Genomic DNA, 12,358 nt, shown 5'->3' with positions numbered 1-12,358 from the left:
CTTATGCAGCTCAGATTTGGGGGAATATACAGAACTATCACTGATGTGGGTGTTAATCTCTGCAGAGCATTTGTTCTGCTAAGAAAGAATATCTACGGTAACTCAGATGACTTTCTTTTCACTCAATTCAGGGAATCAATCATTTAGGGAAGTTGAGTTAGAGTCAGTGAATAGCCGATACACTGATTCTTTAGTGACTGGGAAGGTCGCACAAACATTTTACTGTGAGGAACCAGGAATATGGAGGGAAATTCTGCACCACATTTTTAAAACTTAAGCAGAAATAATTATATCTAGGAAAAAAAGAAACTCAGTAAAGGGTCTAATAATATGCCCATTTATGATGACTTTTCTTACAGAAGCTTCATTTGCAGGTACCAGTTGAACTATGTACAGTTTTAATGAGAATTATATTGACAAGAAATTTATTTTTTTCCCTGATTTTTGTATTTTTGTCAATATAGGACAGAACCAGCACACTCCTTTTTTCTTCTTCTGTCCCCACACGTGGTTCCCCACTCCCACTACCCTTGCAGGAGCTTCTGATATGCCAATGTTCAAAAATGCACCCCTTTTTTATTGAGTATTTAACTGGGGAGCATTTCCAGAAGTTGAAGCACCATATAAAGGATGAAAAATATGAAACCTACTTAATATTTGGGCAAGTAGACTATGATTCTCACACAATGGTTAGTGCTAAAAGGCCTTTGTTAATAATGGTGTTTAAAATACTTTAAATTAATTGAATTGCACTAATCCAATGAAATCTACAGTCTTCATTGTTCCAACAGGGGCCAGAAAAAAAAAAAAAAAGCCTGAGTAGGCAAAAACCACATTTAGAGTCAGTATTCAAGATTTTTCCACTTCAAGAAAATTTGAGAAATTAGTAACAATCATTTGTGAGGCAGAATCATGATTCTGCTCAGATCCTATGAGATGTGAAATGAAAAGCATGTTTCACCTGTAAGCACAGGAATAAAGGAACAATATCATTATAGAGTAAGTATAAAAATCACCACATTGCTTACTATACCCAGGTTTTCTCTCATGTACAGAAATGAGCAGAAGAGAAATTTATACAGAAACTGCCTCTGAATTCAAGAGAACTCTCTTTTTTAATCTAAAACAAAAAAATTCTGAAGAGTTACACAGGTATAGCAAGCAACTTAATTAACCTTGCCTGCTCAAAACATTCAGCAGCCCTCCCCCCACAAACTTTAAAAGTAAATTCTATTGAATGGCTGAAACAGTCTTTACATGATCATTCCCAGTGAGCTTCATGTTTTTGTCATGAGAAGTAAGGAGCCGGTCATTATTTTAATCCAATATAATCCACTCCCAATCAAGTACTGAGAGTCATAAAGTAATCAGTGGTAACAAATCATCTTTTCCCCAGGGCAAATCAGGAGGACCTGGTAGAGTCTCTTAACCAGGACACTATCAGTCAGACACCCAACCACCACTTCTTCTTTCTCCTCTCCCTCCTTGTTGAGGCAGTAAGTTTATGTTTGTTATGTCAATATGCAAAGAGTCTGCAACTACAAATCCATTTAAATAAAAATACTGTTTCTGCATACATTGTGTGGTGTTTGTTTTTCTGACAGTCAAACTATTGGGCTCAACAAATACCTTCTGTTCCCAGGATCCTTCCCTGCCACCAAAGCTCACTGGCACACAACAAATCAGACCCATACTATTATATTTTCTTAGTTTCCAAACTAAGCAGGCTGCATGCAAACTGCAAATTGCAAATGGCCACTGGCCTGAGCTAACCCCTGAACTGCACCTGGGAATGATGGGGGAACATGCCAAAATTGTGTAAAGGATGGTTCTAACCATTTAAAACTACCAATGATTGAGTTTTAATGTCCAGGAAGTTCCATGGCACTCATTCAATTTACTAGTACACATGTAACCTTAGAGTATATTTCCAATGCTTTTGGCTATGAATGAAACAAATTGCCTACAATTATTAGTATGCAGAAGCAGGAAAGTTTTGGTCACAACAGTAAATCATCATGACAATGAGTAAATGTGGGAAGCATATGATCCAGCTGTACCAACATATGATCTTGCTGCACCAAGACATTCTGTGGTGCTCTACACAGAACAAGTACAAAAAAAGCTGATCATTTTACTTCTACTTTAAAACTTTACCAAACTATATGTATTAACAGGTCTTTGTTGCTATTGGCTTATGATTGACTTACAATATTAACTAAATCTGTGCTTTGAGAGGGCCTGAAACAAGCTTAGAGTTCTGATGGCTAAGCCAGTAGGTTGCAGATTCTCTTTCTGCTCTCATTAATAAGAAATAGTATACAAAAAGTAAGACTAATGAGCAAAAAAATTATCTAAATTAGAGGTGACAATGCAGTTGCCATGCCAGAGTTTAAGTTCTGTACCAACAAACCTGAGCTAATTTTAATAAATATAGCTAGTTTCATTTAGCCTTATAAAACCTTGCCATGACTAAGACAAGCTACAGTTATTGTATCAATGGCAATGGTGTTTTCTCTCTTTTTAATGGGACTTCCTGTCAAATCCAGTAGGCATACTTAGAGAATATGAAAAAATAGCAAACAGATACACAGATGTCTGAATGCCAAAGGCCAAGGCTAAAACACAAAATCAATATAATTACACAGAGAGATTTCCATGACCATGTGTAATTCATTATAAGCAAGAGCAAACAACAAACAAGAACACCCAAACACAGTTATTTTAATACCTTCTCAAGAAATAGCCTGCTTGAGAACAAAAATGTGGTATGTGTTAGTTCCATTCAAACTATTTTCATTGACATGATAGAAAATGCAGTCGTTCATTGAGTCCAGAGTTCTCAAAAGCAGAGTGAGCTGTACCTGTGTCACATGTGACAGCTAATTGCCCTGCCCATGGTTTATGGCCTCTGTCACAAGGACACGACGGCCTCCCCAGGTAACCTGTGCAGGACTTACTCGTAGAGACTGTTTCTCAATGAGCAGCTGTAATTTTTGTAGGTTTTATGATTTAAACCTGTGACATCTTTTCCTCCCCAGAGTGACTACAACTTTCTGTCATTCCCACAACAAATTTTCTTTTATTGCAGCTGTGACTGAGAGACCTGAGGAAGTGAAGAGAGGAGAGAGGACAGTGAGTCTGGTAGGGCAGGAAAGCGGGGAAACAGCTGTCTCTGGAGAATTAAAGCCAGCAGGAATCCAGAGCGCTACCACATTGCAGAGAGCAAACAATAACACTGGATGAACGGTAACAGGAGCAGATATCTTTGCTATGAGAAACACTTGAACGCTTATTCTTCTCAGCATTCCGGGAGAACATGCGTGTATTGAAAACTTTTGATATATTGTTTGCTTTATCCTTTCTTTTTTTCCACATTTATCCTGCTAAGTGTCCTAACCAGAGTGTGTTTACATGTATCCCTAAGCAAGCCACAACTGTTGCTAGCTACATATCATCTTTATAGTCCCATTATCTCCGGTTCTCTGAATTCAGTCTGGCCCACAGAGTTACTTGTAGTATTTAACACTTGCTGGTAATGAGTCTTCTGAAAACCTTCTAATCGATGTGCCCTGCATGCAAGATAAATGTTTAGCTCCTCAGTTATAGTGACTTACCTGTTAGTTTTCACAACTAGCGATGTAGTGTCATCTTTAATGTAGGGCCTCAGATGCTGTCTGAAAAGCAAAGCTTTAACAATCTTAGCTATACAGAAGCTGTCTCTTAAATGCTTGTATATTATAGATGTACACAAAAAAACAGACCAATGTCTAGTGTGTTCTTTTTCAGTTCAGAATGTTCTTTAAATATTTTTCTGTTTACATGAATACTATCAAAGATACTGAATTAAAAACCTGTCTGGTGAAAAAGACCTGTTCTTCTGTTTCTTGTAAAGGAATTTGCCTTATTTATGATTTGTAATCTATATTATATATGTAACTTTGTAATGTCCATGGCAAATAAAATATTGAAGTGGAAAAACAGATATCATGGACATTCTTTGTAAAAAAAGATCTTTTAAAAATAAGTGTTAATTTTTAGTGTGTCTTTAATCTTCTAGAAAACAGTAGATAAAAGCAACTTCAAAACCTGCACAGAACCAGTTTCTATGACTATCAATGCTCTTAGCAATTCCAGTGATCTCAGCACTCAGAAGAGTTTTTTTCAGTGTTTCACACAAGTATTCTCACTGCATCCCTATAGCTACAATAGATTGCATCACCAAGATACCACGAAACTTTAGAAGTTTATCATTTCTCCTAAATGGTCAATGAAGCTGCTATCTAATCTATCTGCCATAAATTAAAAGCAGCTCATTTCAGAGGTATAAAATATTGCTGGGTTATTTCTGAGGGTGTATATCTGGAGCCAGTTTGCAGCTTCTTTGGTAAGCAAGGCTTACTAAAAGAGATATCCTAGAAACAGTAAGACTCCAGCAAGCATGATTTTTTTTCATCCAGGATTTCTCTTATAAGAATCCCCTGACTCTGCACTTGGTAAGTTTGGATCTGGGCTCTTTCAGGCTACAAAATTAAGAGTGAAGTTTCTCTAGTAATGAGCAGCATGACAGATGGTCCTTCAAAAATAGATGATAATCCTTTCAAGCAACATATGACAATATTTTGAAGTAGAGAGGAATTTGAAAAGAAACTAAACAATAAGCACAGAAATTGGGTGAGGTGGTCTCATACATGTTAAGGAAGAAACAAAGAGCTGCAAGTTGGTCTATCTGAGCCTTTCAGCAGACCTTCAGGCTTGGCTTGAGGTGGTCTGTGGTCTACCTAATGGCCCAAGACCAGTGTGATTTGTTTTTAAGCATGTTTCTAAAGACAGAAGAAATAATACCTGATCTTGTTGCTACCTTGACCCTGACAGAATCAGGAGTTACAGCTAAAGGTTTCTTCAGTTATTGAAGTGTCTTACTGAATGAAATGCAACTCAGTTACATTTTTTAAAATTTTTTTCTAGTAAACATTCCTATTGTCCTTACTGAAAATATAAATAGTTATAACAATATGCAGTGAATTGAGTCTATGTTTCATCCAGTTCCCTAATTCCATCATATCAGAAAATCTGGCAAATGGTCTTGTGCACGACAAGCAGTAAGATAACATCATGTTGTTCTTGGTGCAATTATGCATTTGTTATCTGCTGAAAGTAATTAAGCATCTCTATACAATCTTGAGATGTTTAATAACAAAAAAGTCTTGTGGTATTTTATTGGAGTCACAGACCTTTTAAAGTATAACTCTCTAAAACTGGTATTCATACAGTACATTCCTAGAAATGCAACCAGAATTGAACAGAAGATAAAACTGAACAAAAGAGAATAAACACAGCAGACAAGGAAATTCAGAAATAACAATAAGCCAATATTTAAAAGAGGTGGTTATTGAAGAGAAAACTGGCAATGGCTAAGGAGAAACTTGCGACCAAAAAGAAGACATTTAAAAAAATCAGAAGAGACAAAAGAGAAAATCAGAATTCCACTTGTAGCTCACAGAAGCATGGAAACTATAATTTCCTAATATTTCATTTAGGAAAGTCAAAGTAGGATCTAGTGATCAACATGTTGCTACATTGAAAATACTTTTCTTAGGGTTTTTCAAGGCAGTAGTTATGGTGGCAGAGAGCCATACAAAGAATTCTACAAATTTAACAGTGCATGTATGTCTGAGCTGCAGTATCTGTGTCATTGCCAACATCTAGGCTCTTGTAATTTCCTAGGTAGATGTTGCCTTTTATGCCCATGTTCTAGAATTAGCCAGACCAAAAAGTAAAGAAAGGGAAAGATATGGGAATAATCTTCAACTTGTTCCCATAGGGTTTTCTGGTGGCCTTTTTGTTCCACAGAACGTCTTGTGAATGTACAATAATTCTTCCTCAGTGAAGCCCTCAGGGAAGGGCATACACAGGGAAACCTCCGCCTCCCCCACTACGTAGTCCTTCTGCAGTAAACTGAAAAAGGAAAGCCTTTCTAAAAATGGAGACCTGAAAACAAATTTACTTTGAGATATTAGTCTTCCTGTAAGAACCTCTCCCCAGCCACAATTGTTTCAGCAGTCCATGTTCCAGAATGTTATGGCTAGATAATGTTTGTTCAAGATATATTGCTACCCTTGTATAAAATATTTAGGTCATTCCCATAACATTCTCAATATGTAGCAAATATGCATTTAATGGTGTCCATTGTTTAAGGCCAAAATTTGAACTATGGTCATGACAACATTTATAATGGACACAATGAGGTAGTTATCTTGATCAGGGCAGAATCTGTTAGTTACCTTGTGTGTGTTTCCCCCTTGTTTTCCTTCCCTTTGTAGCTACACAGATGGAAGAAACATAGCTCAGTGGGTTTTTTGCCCTTCATCTCAAATTTTTCTATTATAGGCAGAGCAGAATAAGGAAAACTGCCAGTTTGGGATTTTGGGCCTAAAATGTTACCATTCCTGATGGCTGAAAATGTGGTTATCTTAAAATCATGACTGCAGGTCACCTGAACTACTTTTATTAGTTGAAAATAATGTGAAGTGTAAGAATTTGTGGTATGCTTGTGCCATTCTATTCCTGCTATGGTTATTGATGCTCTGAGTTTGCTGAGTTTGTTCCTTCAGCATCTGTGCGCAGCCTACCCATAAGCAGCTGAATAGTTACTACCATAACATAATTTCACACAGATATGATTACCAACATTAAACTTGATGATGATGCTGTAGATATCTTAGGCTTGTGGTGGCTAGAAAAACCTATTGTGATCCTCTCCAAGTTTATTAAAACTGCAGTCCACAAACAGTGCAAGCTGCATGGTGTGTACATACACATATGTGTGTGTGTGTGTGTGTGTGTCTGTGTAAGTGAATGCATCAAGCTACTCTACAAAGATTTATACATTCCTAACATGCAGTCAGAAAAACAATAATTTCTAACATTAAACTGTATGCAGACGTAGAGCAGAATTTTCTACAAATGAACAAGCAGTTCTAGTTTAAGTGAAAATGTGTTGTGGGGAAGGGAAAAAGAAAGAATACAATTTTCTTTTTTTTGCCATTGAATTACAATTATTAACACTAGACATTTAATGGAGTTTCTTGGTGTTCACATGATGTAAGAACAGCCAATATTAGTAATATTTGATATACTGTACTCATTTAGTTGAGCCTTTTTCACACTGGTAATATATTTGCAGGTATCCAAACAGCAGAGATACTACATTTTCAGAAATACTTGATGAGAATGACATAATTTACATAATAAGCTTTGAACAGTATTCTAACTCACCTGTGTCTTCTTTATAAAATAAAACATTATTTTTGAGTAGCTAGGTCATTTCCATCTATAAAAAGCACAGAAATCACAGTGTTTGGTCTGGTAGTATTTCCCAATCCCTTCAATCTGTTTAGCTTAACAGATGTACAGAAGCACACAGATGGAAACAAATCAGTCCTTTTCAAGCTTGTTGTTTAAGAAAATAATCAGGACAGCAAGCCGGTGACACTATTCCTGTCTTCTCTTGTAACTGAAACTATTGCAATGGTGGTATAGGGAAAACAAACAAACAAACAAAAACAAAGAAACAGCAACAAAAAACCCCACCACAACCCCCCACCTATTAATTTCTAGAACACTGTGGCTTCCATGTGGGTTATCTAATATCCTGCCTAACTTATTCCCAGAGATCACTTCAATTTAAGAGAAGAAGTGGGTCTCCTTATCAACTCTGAGCACCATGCTGGTGGAAGCACGAGCTTCTGTTGAAATTAATGCTTCATCCAAACTGCAGGTGCTATTAGTCCCTGAGCCTGGGTGCAGGTGCTGGCTGCATCCTATGGCGGGACGAGGTGAGCTGCAATTTAATATAATTTTCTCTCTTCCTCTTCCCTCATTTCCTATACTCCAGTTTCCACTGGAAGAAGAAACACCAGTAGGAAGGAAAGTCACTGCATGCTGTGCATCAGGGTAGCTGAACTGCTGTTACAGACTGCTCCAGCCCAGTAGTCTAAATGCAATCCGGGAAGAAGTGTTACTGAATATCAAGTTAACAAAAGTGAACCAATGCTGAGTACTTTCACGATTTCATCATACTTTTCTAAGGAGTTATAGGATTAAAAACAAACACACAAACAAACAAAAAAAACCCACCAACAAACAACCCAGTGGTGCTCTTGGGTTTGCTGAGCAGCCACCTGTACTGCCAGATGTACAGAACCTCAGGCTTTTGCACCTTTCAAGTCGATATTCTGCAATGCAGTTGCTCCAACCAGCCATCAGGTAAGAGTCTCAAACATTCAGTGTGTCTCACTGAGGAATTTCAGCTGGGATTTGGACCCTGCAGGACTTTCCTTGAGGGAATTTGTCATGGCATGTTTGCACTGACAGAGGGCTTTAGAAACAGAGTAATTTATATTACTTTTTGCAAGGAAAAAAATCTTTAGGAAAAGTAATAAATAAATAAATCCTCTTTGTGACAAACAGAAGCACTGAAAATAAAACAAACAAAAAAATCACCTTATCGTTTTGAACAGATAGATATCAATGGCACATTTTTGATAGCTTCTCATTTCTTTTCACATTTCCTCCAATTTGAATGATCATTGAGATTTTTGTTTTCCTCGATCCCAGGATTACTGACTTATCTGTGTTGTATTCCTCCCAAACACTCCTATCCCAATATACACAATGCACAATCACTTTTCCCTGTAGCTTTGAAGAGGTATGGGGAGGTTGTACCAGTAGCATTATTTTACCTTTCTTTCTCAGTTTTTTACCTCTTCCTTTATTACTTTTTCTGACTCTTAGCTGTTGAACGGGCAAGCAACAATACAAAGCTGAACACACCAGTCGTTGAAAGTACCTCCATCACCCTTAATCAGAATGTGTTTTGTTTCTTCTGCAGCTGTGCATTGCACAAAGACACAGTCATGAAACCACACACAACTCTGGTTATTTTGAAGGCATGGGGAAAATAAGCAACAAGAGCAAAACAAGCAAAAAATCCAGGAGTAGAAATATACTCTTTAATTTCTTTCTTACTGAAAATAAACTGTCTTCTTCAAGAATGAATGCTCAAGGTGTCTAAATTAAATACATGGAAAGTGATATTAGATGTAATTAAAATAAATACTTTTATTTTTTAATAGTTCTTATGGCAGTTCTTACATGCAGTTTTACCTTACGTGACACTCTTTGTTTTAGTAAACAAATACAGAGGCTGAAATGAGAAGATATCAATAATACTGATTTGTAAATATGATGGAAAATTACAGGTGTGGTGTGTAAGTTAAGACCTATTCTTATAATGTAGGCTAATTTTTTATACTAGAGAGGAAAAGTAAAGTGGGAGAGAATCAGAAAATGATTGATTTGGGTTGAACTGGAAGAGCAATAATTCAGACTTGCTGGAAAAATGAACACTTCCTTGTCTCCAAGTTTCTTTTCCAAAAGAAAATTCCTTCATTTAGGCATGCGTTAAATTTTCCAAGTTTTGGAGTAAACACTTTAAAAAGCACTGCAATCTTTTTTTTTTTTTTTTTCCGATGTCATAGACTCATAGACTCATAGAACAGTTTGAGTTGGAAGGGACCTTCAAAGGTCATCTGGTCCAAACCCCCTGCAACGAGCAGGGACATCTTCAACTAGGTCAGTTTAAATAGAGTCAGGATTAGTGCTCACTGGATTTGCTGAAGTAAGTGTATCTCATACACATAGTAAATAAACTGCTTGGTTCCAGCTCTACTCAAAATGGATGCAAATTTGCTTTTTGCTACGGGTTTATACAGTACCATGCAATGGATCCAGCACAATTCAGGCTCAGATTTTGAATGGACTCTCAGGCGCACCCTCCATTTGTCACCTGTATCATTTGAAGCTATCAAGCTGAAATAAACATGCATCAGTTTATATTCTGCATAAGAATTAATAAATAATTTTGAATTAACCTGAGAAGTTGAGTCTTGAAAAGTCAGAATTAAACTGAACATCCTGTCTGAAATCTAAGAAATATTGAATACCTTGCATTCCTTAACATACCATATTACAAATGAAAATAACACAACACACAATACTGGTAATAACAAAACGAAAACCAAAACCCAGTAGCAATATATTGATGCCCAATTGCCAAATTGGTCCTGTAGAGCTATTGTAACTGGGTAGAAACCAGTAAAAAGCAGGAGAAGAGTTCCCAGATAAACATTGCTTTTAAGGAATCATTGTTCTTAAGGGCTTACGCCACAAGCAAGCGTATGGATAATAATATGAACACTAATTTAAATAACTAATAAATAGTTCCTGAACTATAAACATACTGCACAAACTCTGTCTAGACAAAGCACTAAGTCGTGCCTGTTTGCTTTCACTCCATATTTTCACCTTTGAGGGAAAAAAAAGTCAGCATTCTCTCTCAGTTCTCCCCATAGGACCTCCAGGAATCAGGTGGCAGTGACAAAGCATGGGATTTTAGGGGATGTTGCAAGGAACTTCATGGGGCAACCACAGTATGAAATCCACGTCTAACCTATCAACCACCGTAGCAAGCATTAAAAAACTTCTGTAGGAGTGAGCTAAAATTTATAAATCCATATAGCCTTAGTCTTCAGGTGAAGTTCTGACAGCTCTGAGATTTCTGCATAAATACTGCAAACAGCTCTATTATTAACAGATGTTTGTTCACCTCAGTTTATGAAGAAGGAGATTATTATTAACATCAGTGTGAATCCATGTTATACATATAGTAAAACTAGCTAGTGACAAAAAAAGTTACAAAAATGAAGAGATAGGAAGTTCCTAAAATATAGTGCTGGTATGTAATCCTCATGGAATCACAGGATGGTAGGAATGGGACAAAAAAAATTAATGTATAATAAATAAATAAAGTAATAGATATTAATAAATAAATATAGTATCATGGCAATAAAATGGAAAGAGTAGCCTGAAAACAGCACACAAACTGTTGTCAAAATCAAGTAGAACTGATCTAAAGCTTGGAGGCAATGAAGTAGAAGACAGGTTAATCTGATCATGCAGCAATCCTTATGACCCCTTTACGTTGATAGGATCACTCCTCTTAAGAGGAATTAAAACTTACGAAGGAATAAATACTCTAAATTGTGCCGAGATGAAAATGCTTATCAAATTATATTTTGCTGAAAATAGCTGTGCTGGGAAGACTGCCCATGAGACATCATCTGCCATCAGTGCATCACTACTTGCTTCTGAAGGCAAGGTGCTGATTTTGAATAACCTGCCTCTGGAGGTATCTATTGGTTAGCCCAGTGTGTTGCCTCACAGCTTCAGTAGTCCTCTCTTCTTTGGCATTTAGCAGACCACCAGGAGGAACTTAGGTTTTCCATTGGCTTCAAGTAAATATAGTGTTAACAAAATATTAACCAGCTTCCATTCATGACTGGTCTAAGTTTCCAAACCAAAATGAGTAGGCATTATTGAATTTCATATCACAATTCATACACAGACCTGGATGTTCCAAGAAAATTTTAATTAAGATGCCTATAATTTAACATTTTGAAAGAAATCCAACAAATCCAGAATTTCTGATACAGATTGTGAACACAAGATTGTGTGTTGTGTGTATAAACACTGAAATGAGGTTGGAAAGCTCTATCCATGCTTTGAATCATCTGGAAGTCAAATGACATTTTTACAAGAACAGCAAATGGACTAAACAAGAGGGAAAATAGATTTAATGAGAATAGTTAAGCAAATATTTTTTCTTTAATTACAATGTATTACAGCTAGCAATGTTCCCTTCAACCTTTTAGCTCATTACAATTGTGTCTTCCTTTGGACACAACTAATCAAATTGCCTCAGCATAATTTAATTCTTTTGGGTGTAATAAGCTTAATGCTTTATATAGCAGTGCTAAACCTAACAACCGTACAGAGTCCTGTACATGCGAAGAGTAATTTGTCATTGTATAAATCATCATGTGCAAATACCACAATTTAGACAAAGCTATAAACTACTTCAAGCAAGATTTCAAAGGTGTCAGCACATGGCATGATGCAGAACTATTTGTGCAAGAGAACTTTCCAGGCACTAAAAATATATTTACAAAGCATAGATGCATTTTCTGTCCTGTTGCAAGACTCCATAGTGGAGCACAGTATGTACTGCACTCTACACACACTAAACGCTCAGATGCTGTTTCAGAAATGTTTTACTTATAATAAGTTATCAATGACTCGAAAATAACCCCCCTCAAACTGTTCCTTATTCTCTTTCCACCTGTGAAAATTTCTCAGTAATGTTACTTTCCAAGGGGGAGATGGGAGAGGAAAGACAGCTCATAGATGCTTTTTATCGTAGTGCTGAAGGCTATGTAGCTGGCAAGCAGTATATAAA

Source organism: Caloenas nicobarica, chromosome 2 (genome assembly GCF_036013445.1).
Source record: "Caloenas nicobarica isolate bCalNic1 chromosome 2, bCalNic1.hap1, whole genome shotgun sequence".
Classification (NCBI taxonomy): Eukaryota; Metazoa; Chordata; class Aves; order Columbiformes; family Columbidae; genus Caloenas; species Caloenas nicobarica.
The sequence above is the reverse complement of the archived record's forward strand: the minus strand, read 5'-3'. Positions refer to the sequence as shown.